Source organism: Polyodon spathula, chromosome 38 (genome assembly GCF_017654505.1).
Source record: "Polyodon spathula isolate WHYD16114869_AA chromosome 38, ASM1765450v1, whole genome shotgun sequence".
Classification (NCBI taxonomy): domain Eukaryota; kingdom Metazoa; phylum Chordata; class Actinopteri; order Acipenseriformes; family Polyodontidae; genus Polyodon; species Polyodon spathula.
Genome location: NC_054571.1, coordinates 3837081 through 3858697, shown reverse-complemented (window position 1 = coordinate 3858697; position 21617 = coordinate 3837081).

Below are 21617 nucleotides of genomic sequence, written 5' to 3'. Positions count from 1 at the left end.
ATCATTTTGGGGGAAACTGTCTACATATAATACGGTACTTGATCAAGTGCAATGACGTGTACAGCCAATAAAGTTGTGTTTGAATTTTAATTTGATCACATCTCACCTGATTAGGCACACAGTACACAGTGCATTTAAAGTATATCTGTGAGTCGACATGGCAGGAAAAAGAAAGACACTTTCTGTGGACGAAAAACGGCATCGCTGGAGTCCTACGATACAATTCTGAAGACGAGCCAAAGAGATGCAGCTCAGAGATTGGGCAATCCACAGTCGACACTGTAAGATTCTCAAAGACAGGGAGAGCATCATACAAAATGAAGGAGCCAGAAAAAGAATGCGGTTAGGCAAGGCACCTATGATCGAGGTGGTGCTTGTGAAGTGGATCACAAATGCCAGAGAGAGAAATTCATCTGCTCCATGGCTGGTAATAAAAAGGACCATTTCGTCATCGGGGAAATGTCAAAACCCACAGCATTTTAAAAATGAGACCACTTCCAGTCCGCTACTTTGCCAATGCATCTGCCTGGATGACGGGCTATCTATTCAGCAAGTAGCTGAAGGACTGGCATCGAAAGTTGGGTCTGGAAAGGAGAAAGATTTTGCTGCTTGTGGACACCTGCACAGCCTACATGACGAAAGATATGGCATCGAGGAACCTCCAACTTGAATTCCTCCCAAAGAACACATCTTTGATCCTTCAGCCATGTGATCAGCTAATTATCAAAACTGCCCAGGCATACATTCGCGAGCAAATGGCTCGCACGGTGTTGCACCACATTGACGATGAGAACAACAAAGCTACTGCTGTGGAAATTGCCAGGAAGATCAGTCTTTCAGAAGCCATTCTAATGCTTGCAAACGCCTGGTCTGACGTCAGTGGTTCAACAATCTGGAATTGCTGGAATAAAGGGGGTGTGGTCATAGCACCCATGGAGGAAGCAATTGTTGCTGAGCCACCAAGAGAACTCGATACCCACGAATTTGAAGGCTGGATAGACATCGATGACGATGCTTTTGTGACGCAACCCATCTCTGATGAGAACATTGTGACTGAGATCGGGGACCAATTTGAACTGCATCCTGAAAATGACGCAGAGGCAGACTCTGACGATGACAAGGCAATTATCCAATCCTTGACCCAAATGAAGGATGCAATGAAAACGTTGAGGAATAGCCTACTGGACAGGGGCTTCAGTTATTTAAACCTCTTCCACAGCCTGGAAAAGGAGGTTAACACAATTGTGGCCACAGCCAGATGCTTAAATGCAGTGGTAGTCCTGACAATAAATTACTCTACCGTAATGTCATTTTAATTCAAAGCCCATTACACGTAACACCACAGGACAGTTAAACTAAACGATCGCTTCTCAAGTATACTGTAGTAAAATAGGATTCTGCTGCCTTGAGTAAACATGATCGTGATCAAATAACAAACTGCTTACCCATGAGGTATTGTCCTCAGTGATTGAGCACCAGTGACATTTGTATACTGTATTTAAAATGCTGACGTGCGGAGGCGCTTTTGCTAAGTGTAATGTGATGTGGCCGAGGGCAGTGTAAATGATCAGGTTGAAGTCTTGATTTACACGACCGACTACTTATTTGGACAGTATAGTACTCTAACAAACAGATCTCTTACTCGCTCTTTTTTTTTGTTTTGTTTTTTTGTTTGTTCTTTTCTTTCACTTCTGCTTCCACAACGCACGCATGCTTCCACTTAATCCATCACAAAGCTATCGGCTGAGACCTTCTTATCGAGCTGACATTAACTTTAACAAGCAGTTAACCAATTCACCATTATCCTTAATTTGTAAAGGAAACAACTATGGATTTTCTGGAGGCGTGCATACATGCGGGAACTCATGGCATCTAGTAGCCAACCCACTACACTGCAGGGGAACAAAGCTCTTCTGATTTCCTAACTGGCATACTGATTCTGCAGCACTAATCATACCAGCCTGCTTTTAAGAATCAACCGCTTATAAGAATCAAATCCTCTGGGACGGATGTGAGTCTTATAAATCTCCTCTGATACTCTGTCTTGTTCTAAATGTACGCTTCCCATGTTCATCAGTGTTGTGTGGTTGTTTGGTCTCCCTTGTTGGGAAAGCTCACAGTACAGTTTGGAGAGGTGCTCTTTAATTTGAATTGTCACCAAGCACTCTGTAGTGTAAGGATGCAGAGGGGAGGTATAATCAAACCTCCAAGTGCCTACTTTACCTCTCTGTTCAGCAAGCAGTGCACAATGAAGATAAAGGACCCCTGCTGAGAGTTGAAGATGACGAACAACAATCTGAACATTATGTCTTGCACAGTAAACCCCAGGACCCAGCTACAGCCCATGATCAAAAACTGTGCCAGGGATTTAAAAACCAGCAACCTGGAAAACAAAAAAGGAAACTTCTTTAAGCCGAAATGTTCGTGTACATAAGATAACATCCAAAACACACGCAACATTGAGAATAAGCATTATCCTGAATTCGTATATGTGTTTGTGTGAACTTGGGACACTGTGAAGTACAAACATACTGTGTTTGCAGAATGTGATCTGCATGCAACCAAAGATTATAAACAAGCTAGGAAACAAGGATATTTTTTTAAAATATTTGATAATGTGGCTTCTTGGGAGCTTCAGGTGTAGCAATCAGTATTGTAAATGGGGTCTAATGAGAGCATTACTGTACAGGTTATTATCTAACCTTTCATAGACTTGTGGCTGTAACATTCTGTTTTATAAATAACAAAGGAAATGGTCATAAGTTTTTGCGATCTGCATTGAATCTGGACCCACCTAATATCTTTAACTTTGGATACGTCTGCATTCAACACAGACAGTCTCCCTTTCAGAGTCCAAAGAATTGCAATAAACAGAAAGATGTTAACCTGCAACATACAGATTTATGGTGTGAAAAAAGGGTTCATTTGAAAGGTTTTGTTCATTGCTTTTTTTGGATGGATATTTAAAAAGTTGTACATTTTCTATAAAGAAAACATTAATAGTCCTACTGGTTTTCTTTGTCCTGCTTGAATTAAGTTGAATTAAGCAATTTTAAACAAGTCTCAGTAAACCATACGTCTATCAGTAGTTTTAAAAAAGTCAATCACTGAGACCTACAGCATTTCTAAAAATGGAATAGACACACTTAGGGGCTGACAGGTTCTTTCATATGTTCTACGGTTTCTGATACTCAAACCTATTCTAATAATGTCTTATCCAATTGCAATTAAACTTGGTTAAGGGAGTTCTGATTTACTGTAAAAAAAAAAAAAAAAAAAAAAAACTTATTAAATAATCAACTTACTGCGATTATGAAATATATGGGGCCATGAAAACTCCATTGAAAATCCAGTTTATTCTTCAGCCAGCATCTGGAATAAAAAACGCTGATGTGAAAATGAACAGCATCAGGATCCTGTTCTCCTCCAACTCAAGACGTCCAAGTTACGACAAACAAAAGCGCACCGGTATGTTAAGTGATCGTCTGTGTTAAACAAAATCTATACCATTGACTATAGGATAGGTTGCCAGTCAATACAAATTGTTAGCTGTTGGTACAGTATTGAAATGAGGGTTGCATCTGCTATATTTAGTAAATTGTGTTTTGTAAGAGTTGTGTGGGATGTTTTTATCATGATCTGTGCTTGCAGATTAATATTTGAATTGTCTAATGATGACATAACATGATGTGCATTTAGTGAAAGAATCAATATTTCTAATTCTACAACCTTGTATAACAAAGGTGGGGGTTGGGTGATCATTTTTGAAAGTTTTTAAATTGGCATACCAAATCCATGTACCTCCGGTATATGGGGAAAGAATTTTACCCATACAAAATTTATGTACGTTTTTGAAAACAAAAAGGAACACAGTCTTACATTTTTGTATCCCCATATCCACCTGGAACTAATCCAGCAGCCACAGCCACGATGACAGCAGGAGGGCCATACCCAGCTAGCAGCAGGTACCTCCTTCGTAGCGCCTGTGTCTTGCTCTGCCCCACCTCCCTCAGTTTTCTCACCAGCAGGTAGAGATGCACTCCCTCCAGGCACATCCAGGCAAAACTGGCCATGAAGAGGTAATGCAGGAGTCCAGCTATGACTGCACACAAGATCTGAAAGGGGTCAGGACAACACTGAAGAATAACTGCTGGACCTGAACCACAAGCATTCTGCCTGGACTAAAGGAACCCAGCTCGTAAACCAGCTGCACCACAGGGATTCTACCAGAACTACAAGGAACCCAGCTCCTAAACCAGCTGCACCACCGGGACTCTACAGGAACTACAGGAACCCAGCTCCTAAACCAGCTGCACCACAGGGATTCTACCAGAACTACAGGAACCCAGCTCCTAAACCAGCTGCACCACCGGGACTCTACAGGAACTACAAGAACCCAGCTCCTAAACCAGCTGCACCACAGGGATTCTACCAGAACTACAGGAACCCAGCTCCTAAACCAGCTGCACCACCGGGACTCTACAGGAACTACAAGAACCCAGCTCTGTCGTGTAGCTGTTTCAGGAACCTCTGCTTATTGACGTGGAACTCCCTTCCTGTTGGGTCTTATTGTACCACAATTAATTGTATCAGATATGTACAAGGCACTAAACAGGGGCATTCCTGTGCAGAATTCTACATACACATAGTAGCCAAGATTTAAGAGGGGAAAATCAAGATCTCACACCATTTTGTTGGTGGTCTGCAAGCATGGGGGGCAGCCAGGCTGAGTCAATCTGAGAATCCTCCCCTGTGACACTCTGAACCGTTGAGTGTACCCAGTGGAACTCTCACAGTTTGTACAGTTTAGTCCCATGCCGGCACTGTTGTGTACTGCTTAAAGAGAAGCCTCTTTGGAACAGCAGATGGGACTCATTCACAGATCTATTTTGGCCAGTTGTAGATATCTCTTCATATTTATGCTTCCGATGGTCTAGAAGTAGCCTGTCGCTGAGGATGGTCCCTCGGCAGAGCCTTAGCATTGTTGTTTTAATGCAAAAACCTTAATATTAACTGGAATCTGTCTTGGCTCTTTGGGGAGGGGTGGGGTAAGGGGGGCAGCACAGATTGGGTTGGTGGACCAAAATAAATCAAGTGTAGATGTATCCCCAAAATTCAACAAATGTCATCAGTGATGACCAACTGGAAAAGGTTAATTGGGGTAAACCCAGTTGTGTTCACACTGCTTCCCGGTGTGCCATAAAAAGAGATATTTGACAGTGGATGATGTGAGGGGGGCTCTAGTGGTAGAATGGTTGAAATCTCCCTCCCCCTCAGTCCAGGCCCCCCTACTGTACTGGGTTCAGGCAGGGGCTCAGGCTCAGTTTCAGTCGGCTCCTCTTCCTCACCACTGCTGATCTCCTCGCTGGAGGAAGTGTCACTCGGCTCATATTCACTGCCAGTCATCTGGCACAAAATCACTCCATTAGGAGGTTACAACAGCCTCTGCACCTTCTTGCCATTTTCTCCCCAAAATAACATCAACTGCCCAGTACAAATACAATGATTAATAAAAAGAGTGCAATAATAAAATTAGATCCTATTCAATTACTTGTGTTGTGAGGGGTACAGTAACACAATAACAAAAGCAAGCGAATCATTTTTTTATTTCATCAGAAACAAAAAATCAATATATACATATCTGTAATATTTTTTGGGAAGAGGAAATATAAATAAATTGAATCAATTTTATTTCATATCAGATATATGGGCAGAACTGACAGATATAAATGTTGCTGCCTTTTTTTGAGTCAACTGCATGTTATTAGGTTACTATATATGACAAAATGTTACATGAGCAGAATCTAAAATACATATCTCATTGTTGTCTGTTCTGTAGTGAGAAATGTAAAGATTTGTGTTGCTGTTGAGTGCTTAACTAGAAGGAAGGGGCAATTTGTTAGAGTTTTTAGAAACTATTAATTGCTGCAATAGTAAGCACGGTAAAATCGTTATCAGTGTATTAAAAAAAGAAAAAAAAAAGTACATTTAGTGTAATAGCTATGGTTACAATAAGCAGAAATGCCCTTAGAGAATTATACAGAACTATATTGGGACAATATGATATGAATGATCCCATTAAGTAATTTCAGCATTCTTTGTATATTTGGGCAATCCTATCCCATGACATACCTTGTGCTGTACTTGGGACGCTCCAGTTAAGAAGAGAAGGTGAGCCAGGAAGAGACTGATGCTCAAATGCAGTTGAATGGTGCTGCTGGCTCTCTGAATGCACTTTGTACAGATGAATGTTGTAATTGCAAGGGCAAGACACAGCAAGGCCTCCCCCACTGCAATGTAGTTGATCAGGTGGAGCAGCTGGCCTTCCTCATACTGCAAAATAAATACATCTCAGAGACCTGGTGACAGGTGGTGTGGGTTCAGCTCAGTTTATAATGCATTTGAGTTCAGCATGCCTGGCTAACTGTTTTCAGGAAATGCAAAGACGACAATAGGTAAAATGCAAGACTTAAGGGATTACATTCATTAATTAATCAATTCATTCATGATCAATTATATTTCCCAACTATAAATGAATGAAAACAGTCGTCAAACACAAAAGGGACTTTTTTGGGGGGTGAAACTATTTAAAAACTGTAAAAGAGTTTTGTTGTTCACAGGTCCTGGAAGTGGACAGCAAAATCCCCATTAAAAAATAAAGCAACAGCATCTTATCAACAGTAAATTCACAAACACAAATATAAACTACAAAATGAACTATTGTATTGAACACTGAAACTCAACAAGGACACATTGTTGCTTCTTTTATGAAATTCACAAAAGATGGGAAAATGATCACAGCTTTGAATAGTGTAGTGAAGCAGGTAATAAACAGAATGGTGAGAAGGATGTGGTTATCAGTTAAAGGGAGGTATCGCAGGGACGTCAAAGGGTTCTGAGATGGGTGCATCTGTACCTCACTGCCACTGACGAAGGGTTACACTATGCAATAAATAAAAAATACTATTCAGCTCTGCATGCATGTGACAAAGAGCTTAAATCAAAATGGAAACAAGCCCTACCCTTGTTTAACAAATCCTGTTGTGGTTAGCAGTGTTTAAAATGTAGAACAATATCAGATAGCACGCAATAGTGATAGTGCTGCACCCAACAAGTTAACTACAAGAGAGGCAAATGGTCCATTTAATGAGATAGCCTTTTAGATTATCTAGATACATCACTATATGCTCTTACAATGTGTCTCCCATATTGAACCATATCGTTCCTTTTGGATTCACCTGGCAGTGTTTGGGTTTTATGTAGAACCATTCTCGTATGCATATACTACTATAGGCTCTGTTAAAAAAAAATGAAAGACCTAGCTAGAGCACTGCTCAGCATTGTGCAATAAAATCATTGAGACAAGATCCTGGACCACAACGGACTGGAGGATCCACAATTGAGAATCACTGCATTATAGCATAAGACCTTGATACAGCTTCTTTCAGTATGCGTACAGACCTAGTCAGAGAAAGAATCGATCAGCTCATATTAGGCTGACATATATTTGCACATAACCCTAATTAAACACACATACTTTTCATTATTCTCTTGAATGCCTTCTGCCCTGGATTGTTCTTAAAAACAGTCCCTGATGCCTCTTCTACCCAGGTTAGCAAATCAGCACATAAAATAAAAATCACAATCTGATATAGTAAGGTATAACCAATTTGGAAATGTCTGAAATATTGTAGCGTGCACGGGGAAGGCAGCAGCAGGGCTGGTAGGTGACGTAATCACACATGCAGACCTGATATATGCTCCTTGCAAAGGAACCAGCTCTTTTGCTTTAGTGTGAGAGGTCCCGGGTTCGCACCCCCCCTCCGTCTGTGTGTGGACTGCCTAGCCCTGTGTGATGCGCCTGCCTGTGTTAACCGAGATCGCTACAACATTTACAATCCCGTGAATATTTTGTGAGTGTATTTTACAATCCCGGACCGGTTTCATTAAATGAAGTACCTGCTCCCTTTGCATTATGACAGCAAAGGTGGAGAGATGAGCACAGCTGCAGACTGTGTAAGTTTCATTAAACTGCACCGTCTTACAGCCATCCTGGGACCACCATTTCTCATCTTTCAAATAGACACAGATCAGCTTGTCACCTTTTCTTGTTTCCTAAAAATAAGCAAACAAGTAAACAAATAAATAAATAAATAAAATAAAAAATGGATATCTTGTTACATCTATAGTTGAGTAAGGATAGGAGAAGGGATTGTTAAAATGCCTCAAATTCTTACGCTGTCATGAGAAAAATTACAAACTAATGGCATATTACAAAAAAAATTAAAATAATAATAATAACAATAATAATAGCAAAAATAATCTGGTCTTTAAAAAAGCAGTTTTAAATCTAATTGCAGTTAAAAAATTAAGTGAAAACACTATAAAAATGACTGTTTGCTTTTTAATTTCCCATGTTGGCTTTATTGAGTTATTTATTTTTTTATTGAACATTTTTATAAATAATATGCTAGAATAGAGATTATGTGGTTTGAGGGGTGGTTTTATAGTTCCATGTCGTGTCGGCTTCTTTCAGTCTCAAATGAAGGGGCTACTATTTTCAATGATTTATTTATTATATTTATTAATGTGCCCCAAACAATCCATTTATGTAACTAGTACTGAAGCAAGTTACTGTATCAGCTTTACATGCACACTGAGAAAGTTAGAATTCATGCTCACATTATTTGCACCAATTCATGCTCATGTTATTTGCATCATGTTCACCCAGTTTCACATTGCAAATAAAATTAAAAGGTACATTTTTAACTAAGCAAACACAGAAATTCTGTGCAAGTTTATCATATTCCAACTTACATCTTTGTTTTTGAAAATGAACTTCACAGACTCGAGGTTCGCTGTGTTTTCTAAAACAGCAGAGATGACTCTTGAGTTTATTTGGATCATTCCTGACTCCTCCCCAGGTCCCCTCTGGTAAAATGTTTGGTCTAAAATCAACTCCATCCCAATATAAGAGATTAAGCCAGCTGCTGCAAAACCTGGGGAAGAAATAAACCAGACACAACTGAGTCTAACACCAAGGCTACACAATAGAAGCAGGCTGGGCTCAGTGGAGAAACTCTTAACACCGTGTTCAGACTTTGAGAGCTTTTTTGAGAGTAGAAAGTGGAGATACAAGAAAGTGTCATCACTTACATTTTTAACTTGTATGAAGAGAACCATTCTGTAGCATAGTGAAACATTCGTACCATTTGTCTATTCACATGTATAAATTACTTTTGTAATGATAGAGTATCGCTGGGGTTTACAAATGCAAATTCTTCTTTTGGCCAGGTGTCATTCATTTGATTTGTTTTCCAGTTTCTGTCTTCCCTTTGTTTCCCATCACATCCTATATTTTTTAAGTTCTGTTTGTATTTATTTATTATTTTTGGTCAGTGCAAACTCAAAAACAGTCAATCTGTTTTAATTAAGAATTGAAGAACAATGGGGTGCATGTTATTACAAATCTGACAGGAATAGTAAGACCATAAATTGAGTCCTTCAAATTGGTTTTGCTCTCTGCAGATCACAGATAATGCAATGAATGTTATTTCAGTCGAGGTACCCCTGCCCTTAAATTACGTTGCAGTTAAGTGGAGAGGCTGACCGTAGGAAAGCCATGGGCAGAGAATAGGATAGCTGCCCTCCCCATTAGACAAAGCCAAAAGAAAGCAGGTGGGGGCGTGGAAGGAGGAGGCTAACTCTGGCGTACACGGGGGACATAATGGATTGAGGAAAGATATAAATCCTTTCCTTGACGATCAAAGCACGCACAGGCACACACACAAAAGCAAGGCAGTCCAAACAGCAGCAGCATGGGAGAAGTGCAGAGCAGTTTACAAGCAGGTTGACAGCTGCAGAAACTAAACCCAGCAGAGCTAAACCAAGTGTGTGTAAAGTGAGGAACGAACCAGGACTTGCTTCAACGAGTAAGGATGTTAGAAATGGAGTTGGAGGAAATGAGGCAGCAACAGGATCTTGAGGAGCTGGCACACCCTCAATTCTTGGAAGTTTGCACCCCTAACAGACAGAAAGCCACCAGGAAGATAGAAGAGGGTCAAAACAGTTGGGTTCAGGTAGGCAGAGACAGGGACAAAAAGAAACGTAGTTAAACACAACCACCAGAAATTAAAATGTCAAACAAATTTGAACCACTTCCAAAAGTAGATGATCAAAAGCAACATCAAGAGAATGAAAGGAACAGCATCCAGGACCTTATAAACAGCGCTGGCCAGGCAGCTAAAAAGAAGGGAGGTCATGATAGTCAGTGACTCCATATTGAGAAACACAACAAGTTTAGTGCGCAGTCTGGACCCCCCCTTACTGCTACAGTGTGCTGCCTTCCAGGAGCCTTTGTCACACACATCACTGAGTACGAGGACAGGCTCCTAGAAAGAACAGGAGACAACCCGGTAGTAGTCGTCCACATCGGTACAAACAACATTGGAAGAGACAGACCAAAATCCCTGCAAAACAAAATCAGAGCTAGGGAGGAAATTAAAAGACAAGATCAAAACTGTGGTATTTTCTGGGATACTGCCCGCACCTTCCAAAGGACCATATGGACAGCTGGAAATAAATAATCTAAAAGCATGGCTGAAGACGTGATGCACACACGAAGGCTTTACCTTCCTTGCACACTGGACCACATTCTACAACAAGGACTATCTATATAGACGGGACGGACTGCACTTAAACAGAAAGGGAACCAATCTACTCAGAGAAAAGATCCTGGAGGAGGTTCAGAAGCATTTAAACGGGGGGGGGGGGGGGGGGGGGGGGGAATTAACAAAAAAAAAAAACTGAAGGGAGACTACATCAAAATAAGGGCAACAACTCAGGTAAAACAGCCATTAAATGTATTTATCTAAATGCTAGAAGTCTCAAAAACAAAACGTTAGAACTTGAAGCTACTGCACTAACAAGTAACTACGATGCGATAGGTGTTACAGGAACTTGGTTATCCAGGAGTGATGGAGACGAGTATAATAATAGTGGGTATACACTGCAGGGAGGTGGGAAGTGGGGGTGCTGCCGCACCCACACATGCCGAAGGAGGGATGCGATGTTCATTGTTCCAACCTATCACTGTTAGCATCAGCACCAAGCACTGTGATGCGAGAGGCAGCGTTTACTTACAAATGTGTCCTGACCTTTCGCTATGATAACTGTGTGTTTAACAATGTGGGATGGCAACACATTAAAAATGAATCTCTGTAACTTCCAGAAGCACATTTAAACAGTCGAGAATAAACGATATTTAACTGTTAACATGTGTCAATATATTTCTCAATAAACAAATCATAACCTTGCTGTGTTTCTTTTTACTAGTAGTAAGAACCAGTCCACGTTCTGTATGCCACTTATTTTAATTTAATTAAACCAAAGAAACCATGCTCTGAACTGTACTGTTAGTGGTGCTGTCTTCTCTGTCATGTTTTTTTAAAATGTATTTGTTGATTGTTACATTTTCAGTTGAATATTTTGTAATTAGCCTGAATTTAAAATGTAAAAAAGAAATGCAAGACATACATATAAGGAAGGCAGAGAGGGGTGCAAGACGTACATATAAGGAAGGCAGAGAGGGGTGCAAGACGTACATATAAGGAAGGCAGAGAGGGGTGCAAGACGTACATATAAGGAAGGCAGAGAGGGGTGCAAGACGTACATATAAGGAAGGCAGAGAGGGGTGCAAGACGTTTATAAAGGAGGGAGCGGGTGCAACTACTAAGAGATAAAACAAGTCAAATAAAAACAAAATCGAAAGGAATCAATTTACATCAACGTTGACTTCAGCCTTTCTTTCACTCTAAAGAATTGCTAACAGGTTTATTGCTCTGTATCCCCACATTTAAATTTAAATAGCGCTCCTTTTAATGCAAACATCAGATATTTAACAAGCTGTGTGCATCCAGACAGGATATCTGTATTTTATGAAATCAGCAGTGTGTCGTGAATGACTACATCCTCCTCACAGTGAGAGGAAAGCCACGAGTTTTCATTAAGGAATGCAGAGCTACAAAATATTTCAGCTCGATTTAATCCAGCCCATGGTTAAACGATGCTAATTCTTTATAGACAGGTAGCGAGAACATAAATAAATGTAAACATTTACCAACCCTATATTAATAAGTAACAGCTGCCACCAAATGTAACTGCCGCTAAAGTTGTAACTTTGTTTCCCAATGCGTTTCCCGATTAGCATGGGAGTCTGTAACATGTTTTCAAGTCTGATCTGTGTTAAGTTAGAGACCAGCACAATTTGCAGCGTGTGAATAGACCTATTAAACGTGTTGAATAGAATGAAAACATTTTAGTACTGAAGATTAATGTATTTTATTTGTATTTATTTTAAAAAGACATCTAAGGACAGTACATCTGATTTGCAATGTAGTTAATATGCTGTCTTGTTGCTTTGAATCTTACGTAAATATTTTGTATTTTGTTTGTGCCTCTGTGTCTTATACTTTATGAAACTCACTTGGTCTGTGCATATGTTGATGGTGAAATGCATACAAAATGACAATGTTGTATATATTTAAACATTGCCCGAAGGTGCCCCCCCCCCCCCTTTCATTTTCAGCACCCCTGGTTTGAAATTTGTTCCCGCATCTCTGATACACTTTATAGGAAAGACAAGCAGGACAGAAGAGACGGAGGGGTAGCGCTATACATAAGAAACAGTCTTGAAGCCCAGGTACTAAATCTGGAAGAAACAACGTAGAATCCATATAGGTCAGAATAATGGACACAAATTCAAGAGGGCATAATAATAGGGACATGCTATAGACAGCCAAATTCAGATACTGAGCAAAATAACTTATTATACAATGATATTAGAAATGCATGTAGTAAAAGAGAAGTCATACTAATGGGGGATTTCAACTTCTCCCATTTAAAATGGGAAAACCCAATGGGGAGCATGACAGCCGAAATTGAAATGGTAGAAATGACAAATGACCGCTTCCTAACGAAATTTGTCAAGGCACCGACTAAAGGGGAGGCATGCCTTGATTTAGTTTTTTCAAATAACAAAGACAGAATAGCTAAAACAGAGGTCTGAGGACCATTGGCAAACTCAGATCACAACATGGTCTTATTTGAAGTGTTTTTTAAAATATTTTCCAAAAAATGTAGTACTAGAGATGCAAAACAAATGCATCCCAAAAGTAGACAAATCAAAAACTAAAACAAAATGGCCAAAATGGTTTAACAGATCAATTAAAAAATATATTCAGTGAACAAAGACACTTTACAGAGTGTTTTAAAGGGACCAAGAACAAAGTACACAGAAAGAGCCTGTCAAAAAGGAAGTTAGAAAGGACAAGCGAGAGATATAAATGTTTCATGCCGTGGTTCACGACACCCAAGCAGATTTGTGTGGATTGGTCCTCAGGGGGTCAGTCTTGTTTTGGTCCTTAGGGGGTCAAGTCTTGTTTTGGTCCTCAGAGGGTCAGTCTTGTTTTGGTCCTCAGAGAGTCAGTCTTGTTTTGGTTCTCAGTGGTCCTCAAAAAAGACTGACATTATTGGAAATGTATCTGTCTAATTAACCTCCTTATTGCACTCTTTCAAAAAGCGAATCTGGTTGAGGCTATTCCGTCCTGTTGCAGAAGGTCTGTGGTTCTTGAGTGAAACAAAGGATATCCATGATGCTTTTTGGTCCATGGTAAGCTTGAACTGGTCTACAGTTCTGTTCTGTTGCATTCTACTGGAAACTTACCGTGGTTCTGTGTGAAAGGGTTAAAGACTTCCTCTGTGAATAGAAGCTTAAAAGTGAACAGGAAAAAAAGTCTATTATCATGAAAAGCATCTTCAAATATCAGCTCAAAATTGCTGTTTTTCTAAATTGATAGGAAATCCTGGTTCCCTAGTCAGATTTCAAGAACAGTGCCACAGAAAAGAACTGCAGACAATGAAAGACCATAGAAATATATGGTTTAAAGAAATGTCTTTGTCAATGTAGGTGTAGGAATAATAATAATAATAATAATAATAATAATAATAATAATAATAATAATAATAATAATAATAATATCTAATTTTATAAGCGCCTTTCATAGTTGAAGGGTTAAATTCTTATTATTCCTAATATTCTTTAACTCTCTCATGTCATTCTCAAACTTTTTCCCTAGAACTTTGCCGTTGGCATAGTAATGGCCTTCAGTGAATCTTTCTATGCTGTTCTCAGCAGCAGCATGGGGCTTCTTTCTTTCTAAATGTCTGGCTCTCTTGCAGGTGGAGTCTCTCCCACCGGTAGCTGGAAGGATAAGGTGTTCCTCCTTTCCTGGTGCAACACTTGTTTCTCAAGGACACAGATGGCATAGGGAGGATGATCTAAGGATGGCTCCTCAGTAGATGGAAGAATTCCAGACCTGAACAACTCAGATCTTTGTCTATCACCTGTCACTGTCTTACTGTTTTGCCCCTGGGAGGAGCACCACTGTAACTTGTAGTTTATTGGCTTGTGTGCTCAGGTTGTCTTGCTGCTAGAACCTATCCAGGGGCTCTGGAACTCCCACCCCATCGCTTCACTCCTCCTGTGGGGCCTAGTAATGCTTATGTCTTCCGCTTTTTCTTCAGTCTATCGAGCCTAGCAAGCAGACGTAGCCTCCATACTGCAGTGTGTAATAAAGAAAGACCGATCTGCGTGAATATACCCAAAGACGACTTCTGAGTTTTGTTCCTTCAATAGTGGAGCACCATCACAAAGAGCTTTTCAGAGGCTGTGAACTGTGTAGAAACTGTGACAGTTTCTTGTCTTAATCAATTTCAAGAACCCACTTCCAATTACCTTGTTCTTCAGTCAGGGGCTTCAGGTTAACTTCCATTGTGGTTTCGTGTGCTTTCAATGTAGACCCATTCTGCAGTGTTATTGCTAAAAGGGAAACAGACCAAGCTGTAAGCATGAACTCACTGGAAGTCCTCAGCACAACCTACCCTCTAAAGCAGCATTGACCAACACTTCAATATCCTTTGTCTTACCTCTATTAGCTTGACCTGTCCTCTAAAGCAACATTGACCAACACTTCAATATCCTTTGTCTTACCTCTATTAGCTTGACCTGCCCTCTAAAGCAGCATTGACCAACACTTCAATATCCATTACCTCTATTAGCTTGATTAACATTGTTCCGGGTCCCCTTGCATTATGCCGAGAAGCTTCTGGTTCTTCACCTGTTCAACTCAGAGTATACAGAGATTTGAAATAAAATGCTACAGATGCTGTATCATGGTATCTTTGCTGTAGGTCTGATTACAGCTGGACCTTTGGAGTGAGTTTGATCTACAACACATGAAGTGAGGAGGAAGAAGCAGCAACCTGCCACATCCTAGCACTTTCTTTGAGATATCTGCCTATTCCAAACTGAAGTAGTAAATACCAGCAAAGAACCAAAAGATTTTCAACAGAAGGGGAGCAGTGATCACAAGAGATTAAAACCTTGGTCAGCAGTCCCTTTAATAGAGAAAGTTCGTGGCCAACAGTGTGAACATGTGTATAAATCATCATGGTCCTATTGAAAAGAAGTTGAATCATCACTAATAACCATGAGCCACTTAGGAATTGCACAAGAGTGAAGAGAAAGCGATACAACAAGGGAAATAAATTTAAAGGTAAAAATGAGCGGTTACCCTCAACGTTAAAGTGAAATATAGGAGAGGTGGATAGAGGTGGATTATAGGAGATGATGTTCTGTTGCAATGGCATTATTCTGTTTAGATCCGTGTGGGTCATTAAATGGGCTATAAGCAGCCGCTGTCATTCTTATAGTGTTTGTCTGCTATGGAACTGAGATTGTTGCAAGCGGTTTGACTTTGTGATCATGCAGATTAAAGTGTAACAAAGGCTGGCCTGGTGTAAAAATAATCAAAAGTCCTATCTGTGTCTCACCAGTCTAGTAACCACTGATTTCCTTGTTTCAGAAATGTACCGAGCTGTGCTTTTCTTACAATAAATGGTTTAGCAGTCAGACTCCCCAGTTTGTATTTACAGTGGCTCTCAAAAGTATTCACCTCACCTTGGACCTTTCCACATTTTATTACGTTACAACATGGAATCAAAATGGATTTAATTAGGAGTTTTTGCCACTGATCAACACAAAAAAGTCCACAATGTCAACATGAAAAAGAAAATCTACAAATTGTTCTAAATTAATTACAAATATAAAACAGAAAATAATTGATTGCATAAATATTCATCCCCTTGAGTCAATATTTAGTAGAGGCACCTTTGGCAGCAATTACAGTGATGAGTCTATTTGGATAAGTCTCTACCAGCTTTGGACATCTTGTCACTGCAATTTTTGCCTGTTCTGCAAAATTGCTCAAGCTCCGTCAAGTTGGATGGGCACCTTTGGTGAACAGCAATTTTCAACTCTTACACATATTCTCAATTGGATTGAGGTCCGGGCTTTGACTGGGCCACTCCAGGACATTGACTTTTTTGTTTTTAAGCCACTCCAGTGTGGCTTTGGCTGTATGTTTGGGGTCATTGTGCTGCTGGAAGATGAATCTTCTATCAAGTCCCAGGTCTCTTGCAGACTTCAGCATGTTTTCCTCCAGGATTTGTCTGTGCTTTGCTGCATCCATTTTGCCCTCTATCTTCACAAGCTTTCCAGGCCTTGACGCAGAGAAGCATCCCCATAGCATAATGCTGCCACAACCATGCTTTACTGAAGGGATGGTGTTCTCAGGATGATGTGTGGTGTTAGGCTTGTGCCAAACATAGTGCTTAGCGTTGAGGCCAAAAAGCTCTATTCTGGTCTCATCAGACCATAGAATCTTCTTCCACTTGGTCTCAGAGTCTCCCACATGCCTTCTGGCAAACTCTAGCCAAGATCTGATGTGAATTTTATTCAACAATGGTTTTCTTTTTTCCACTCTCCCATAAAGGCCAGTTTTGTGAAGCACCCAGGCTATTGTTGCCATATGCACAGTGTCTCCCAGCTCAGCCATGGAAGACTAACTCCTTTAGAGTTGCCATAGGCCTCTTGGTGGCCTCTCTGACTAGTGCCCTTCTCACCCGGATACTCAGTTTTTGAGGACGGCCTGTTCTAGACAGATTCACGGTTGTGCCATATTCTCTCTATTTCTTAATAATGGACTTTACTGTGCTCCGGGGGATATTCAATGCCTTGGAAATGTTCTTCTATCCTACCCCTGATTGGTGCTTTTGAAGAACCTTATTCCAGATTTGCTTTGAATGTTCCTTCGTCTTCATGATGTAGTTTTTGTTAGGAAATGTACTAACCAACTGTGGGACCTCCCAGAGACAGGTGTATTTAACTGAAATCATGTGAAACACCTTAATTGCACACAGGTGGACTCCATTCAACTAATTATGTGACTTCTAAAGACAATTGCTTGCACCAGAGCTTATTTAGGTGTGTCACAGCAAAGGGGGTGAATACTTATGCAATCAATTATTTTCTGTTTTATATTTGTAATTAATTTCGAACAATTTGTAGATTTTATTTTTCACTTTGACAATATGGACTTTTTTGTGTTGATCAGTGGCAAAAACTCCTAATTAAATCTATTTTGATTCCATGTTGTAACACAATACAATGTGGAAATTGAGAGTCACTGTAAATCCGGTGCTTGTATTTTGGAAGACTGTAGTGATGTTGAAGTATTGGTTAGTGCTACTTTGGATGGCAGGTCAAGCTAATAGAGGTAAGACAATGGATATTGAGGTATTGGTCAATGCTGGTTAGAAGACTGATGTTTTTAATGGTCTCTTTTGCAGTAGCTACGTTTCTTGCTTTTTTTCATGTGTTTGTTGCTGTGTGAAACTTGCCTTTGGTCTCTTTACTGGTCTAGAGTCAGTCTTGAAAGAGCAGCAGCTCATAGCCTGTTTACCGATACTCCACACTGAATTAATAAAACCCCACAATAACAGAAAACCTGCCCTCCTTAAATCTCCAATATGATATTAACACCTGAACGTGTATTAGAAATATAGCTGGACTATTTAATGAAACTGCTGTATCTTGAGAAACAGGGCAAACTGATGGGTCTTGAGAAAAGGGACCCTTTTTCATGCAGACATACTGAACTGTGTGACCAATTAACTAGGTGACCAGGACTAGGTGGCGTCTGGACTGGATTAGGCTGAAAAAGGACAGTTGAATTATGTGCAGATAATTCACAACTGCAACAACAAGTGTTTTGATGCAAGGAAGACAAAAAGCATCCATATCTGAGAGGAAAAGGACATTAAAACATCAAAGGACTGTGAGTTTTAAGAGACGAGATACACAAATGACCTCAAAAAAAGTGGTTACTTAGCAGAGTGAAAAAAAACATTCAAGCAAAGCTAAACATTTTGCGTTCCACATAGATTGCTCAAGAAGGTGCTGTCACTTTACTAAGAGAAGCTGCACCTGAATACGGACCCACGACGAGAAAGCAAGCTGCAAGCTACTGACAACCAAACAAGCAAGATGGGCTGAATGGCCTCCTCTCGTTTGTAAACTTTCTTATCTTCTTAAGTGACTCAACAGATCCTATACAGAGGATTGATTTTGTTGCAGCTGTCTGTTGATTCTAATCTGGGAATGAAGATTTTGTTGCTGAGAGGAGAGCTTTTGTACTGGACACTTCAATAGAACGAGTTTCCAAACTAAAAGTCTAAGCTACAAGGAACTGTTGAGTATAATTCCAGTTGCATTTTCCTTTCATGGAACTAAATTAATTAATTGTAACACATTCACATAGAATTGAACTGTTAGTTGGCACTCTTTGCGTGTGAAATAACTTTTAGTGAAACTTCATGAAGTAACTATAAGTAATCTCCCTCATATTTTCATATGAAGAATTTCTTTAGAAGATTCCTTGCTATATCCTTAATCTATATATCATTAATAAGCTTAAAATGATATATTCTAAGATTGCCTGCACCTTTTCAGTTTAGGCTGTGTGTGTATGTGGTCGTGTAGTGCTAGCTACTAGCTATGTCACAGCCTGCTCATGCTGCCAGTAGCTGCGGCTTGGTGTTTGAGGGTATATAGGTGGTGTCATTTTTCACAGGTATTAGCTGCATGGAAGGCAGAGTCAGAGCTTTTGATTTTGTGCTTAGAGACTAAGATATTTACTTTCTGACTTTTCTGATTTCTGTTAAATATTTGGGTGCTTAATAAAATACTACTACTGATTAAACATTCCTTGTGTCTAGTGTGTGTGTGTGTGTTCACAGTAAATCCTTGATCTGGTAAAACGCCAATTAAATATTTTTAATAAGAGAACTAATCAATCCAGATAAACTCTAAATGATCAATTATAGAATTGTTCCTACAGGTGGTAAGTCGTGTGGTTTGACCTCTTCACACCTGGGGTTAAATCATGCAGACCAATGATGGGCATTCTTTCCTTCAATAGGACCAATGCAAGATAGTCACACCTGGGTGTGGAGTTAACAACAAACACCCAAATGTATCAGATACCTTACAAACCTCATTAATCCACATCAAGATTTATAGTCAATGTTTGTCACTTTTACTAGATTATTAGTACATCAACATAATGATAATATTAATCCTCATACACTCATAAAACTTTTAAAATGGATAATGATCTTATCCTAATATTTAAAGTATTATCTTTTATGTTCTATATAGTTCTCTATTGACTATGCTTAGATAATTATTTGCCAGGCTAACTTATCAATTCCATCAAAAAATAATTTCCAGCAAGTTTCCTTAAGACTAATTGTGCACTGGGGAAGCATATAGGTGTTACACAGGCTGTACAGCGCAATGCTAATATGCATCCCCATCATGATTTACACAATTAGCCTTGTGGGGTCTTTTCAGAATGGATTTTTGCCCATTCCTGCTAACATAACAGAGCGTGTAAACTGTTCCGTTTCCTGGGCTCAATGCTAGTTCTAAAATAAAGGCTGAAGAAGATTGCTCTATTCCATACCCAGATATTGTGTTTCCAATGTCAAAGGATTCGAGTCATTTGTTGCCCCCAGAAAGGTTTTGACCTGGCTCTCAGCGGTGTTCAGAAAAAGACTTGCTGCTTTAGCTGTCTCCTCCATGGTCAGCCCACTCCAAAGCTCCTTAATATTCACAAGAGAGTTTAAAAAACCAGCCAGACCCTGGAAGAGAGTTACAAGAGGTCACTTACTGTAGGCAAGGGGGGGTCAATAGGAGGATGTGGTCCCAATTCTAACAGCCAGTACATTTTGACCAGATGCCAAGTCATATGCCAATCTGTTTTTACTTGCATTCACATTGGAAATAGTTCTTATGAGAGTGTGGTACACAAGGGTACAGTAGGTGTCGCTGTAGCAGGTACAGAGTGCGCAAACCAAATGTACAACAGTATGAGCAGCTAAAATAAAGTGACATTGCTGTAGTGTGCATTGGCTGCTGTAATGTGTAGCAAGCGTTACCCTTTCCCTTCTTTATGGCTAATAAAACAACCATCATTGGTACAGTAATCCATCGTGTATCCACCCGTCACATACCTGCCCTAACCGTCTATCCGCTCTGATCAATCTCTTCAGCAACGTTAGTTTAGAATTGAATAGACAAGACTAGTTCAGAGATTGTAGACCCTACCAGCGTTTTCGTACACACTGTTGTATGTACTCTGTGCGCTACCATTGCTGGTAGTGTCACGTGGGCTGTTTAGTGTGTTGATATGTAAATAAATCCTGTTCGCCTGCAGGGGGCGTATCTACTTCAACCTCTGTCTCGATCGCCTGCCTGTCACTCAGCAGTGAACGCACGCACTCACACGGCAGGTGACTTCTCTGTCACAAGCATTAATACCCTTTATCTGTCTAAACAAGGGATTTAGGGGAGCTCCTTAATAAAGGCTGAATCTCAAAACAATAATTGTGTGAATATAGTAATTGTTACAGCTGTGGATAATGGTATTTAAAACAGGATCAAGTTTTTACATATCCATCCTTACTCTGGTCCCATCGCAGTCAGATAAGCAATGGATTACTGTACGTTATTTGCAAATACACAATTAAGACACGATTTTCAGTGGGAAAAAATCACACTTAAAAAAAACAAAAAACTGCAAGTACCGGTACTACAAAACCATTTTTTGTTAAGTAGCTTTTCCAAGGTTACCTAATCTCATTAAACTGCTGATAAGTTTAATCTTCATCACAAAACAAACACTATAGCCTTTGCTTGAGAGAGGCCCAGGACTGATTGCTTGTTGTAGCGAAATGTGTGTATTAATAGTACAATGCTTCCAGTTGATTATTATAAATACTGTATACATTTCTCAATAGCACAATTCTCTCTGGCTGTAAAATAAAATCCGTTACTCACCACAAGCCTGTCCAAGGTGCTGCATGTTTGATTTCTCAATTCCGTCATAATATTGGCAATTAAACAAAAATATGCCTACAAAGAGATTTTAGAAATAATTAATTTTATAAAAATGCAAAAACACCAAAATGAAAAATGCACTCAACGCTAAAACAGGGTATCTGTGGTAGTGAACTGGGGACTGTATGGGACAATGTCCCAGGGCATTGACCTGCATTGTATTGGGTATTACACAGACATCAAAAACATAACCTCTTAATATACGAAACTCTATTTTGTGGCAATTGATTTGCAATACATTCGTTTCATATATATA